General features: G+C 31.0%; 1 long non-coding RNA gene across 1 annotated transcript in view; it reads left to right on the top strand.

The window, feature by feature from the left end:
- LOC111086405 overlaps nt 1–1414 on the top strand; it is a 7773-nt gene that overhangs the window by 2061 nt on the left and 4298 nt on the right. Inside the window, exon 2 of the long non-coding RNA XR_002611121.1 lies at nt 1082–1128. This is a non-coding gene — a long non-coding RNA (uncharacterized LOC111086405). The remainder of the gene's footprint in view (nt 1–1081; nt 1129–1414) is intronic.

Here is a 1414-nt window from a genome sequence, read left to right as displayed (position 1 = left end):
CTTCACTTGTTTTCAAAATAATATATATATATATATTCAGAACAAGTTAAACATATGTACAACAAATTCTTCACACTATAGAGATTATAGGCTTATCATAAACACTATATATGTAATTCTCTTCTACTTGTCAAAAGTCCACTTAGGCCTATTCAGTTGCTTTAGAATTTCAGTTGACAAGCCAAACTATCTTCTATATTACTATCACACTAGTATTCTGTGTGTGAATCATTTACAATTGTGGTGCAAGTTACCATAATTTTTTGGTCTTCTTTCTTCTGAAGATCTTCTGTTCCTTTTGTCAAAGTGCACTCAGGCTGATTCAATTACTTTAGAACCATGCTTTAACGGAATAAATTATGATTCTTATATCCTTTTGTACTGTTAGTTTTACTCTAACACGTTAAATGTTAGGCCTATCACTAGCTAACTTCACAACCAGATTTATTGGAATTCAGAGCTCAGGCATATTCCCACCTTTGCTGTGGCAATAGTCTGTTAAGTGCCCTACTTGGTTCACCTCCCTTTTTTGTTATATGAATGCTCATCATTTCACATGTGGTATTTATTTATTTTAATGTGCAATCTACATTTCAAGGTTCTTAAGTGAATAAAAACATGTTTATATACTTGTAGAAAGCCATTTATTCAAGCTTCTTATAAGCCTGAACACAACCATTAGAAGTTGATTAATTATATGCCATACTACAAGCCTGAGCACTAGAATTCTCATCTAAGGTAAGATGTGCTTTTATGCAGAAATTAAATTATCACATTTTTCATAAATATTCACAGATGTTATATTGCTTGTGATGAATATTTAAACAAGGTTCCCCTTATTGAAATTAGTTTTAAGTGTATTTTATGTTTTAGTCTGTACACACACACATATCACCAACATACATGGAGTGATATCTTTCAATAAAGTTGTAATGTCAGAAGCATTCACAATTTTATGTATAAACTGAAGAAACAGTTTATACTATACTAGTTCTGCTTACCACTTGTATAAAATATTAATTTTTTTGAGTTTATTAAGTATTTGGGATAGCAATAACTAATAAAGTATTTTTCTTTACAGTGTGAACAGTGGAAAGCTAACTTAAATAACAGAGAAATATACATAAGGTAAGATATATGCTTTTATTCAAATACATGTTTTTCATAAATTATCACATATTTTGTCGTACTTCTGATGAATATTTAAATTGTATTCAGTAGTCTTACTTCATTGAAAGTAGTTTTCAGTTTATTTTATGTTTAGGCCTGTACACATACATCAAAAATGTGCAGTGAATTGTTGCGTCAGCGAGGTCACGTGACTCGTTCTTCGAACCTTCGGGAATTATCGGGAGATTACTAGATATAGGGTAGTCTGGTATATATAAGAGGGTGACAACGTGACGGGACAATA

This window comes from Limulus polyphemus, unplaced genomic scaffold, assembly GCF_000517525.1.
Source record: "Limulus polyphemus unplaced genomic scaffold, Limulus_polyphemus-2.1.2 Scaffold1070, whole genome shotgun sequence".
Classification (NCBI taxonomy): domain Eukaryota; kingdom Metazoa; phylum Arthropoda; class Merostomata; order Xiphosura; family Limulidae; genus Limulus; species Limulus polyphemus.
Note: the sequence above shows the minus strand (reverse complement) of the source record. Positions and strands in the feature narration are given on the sequence as shown.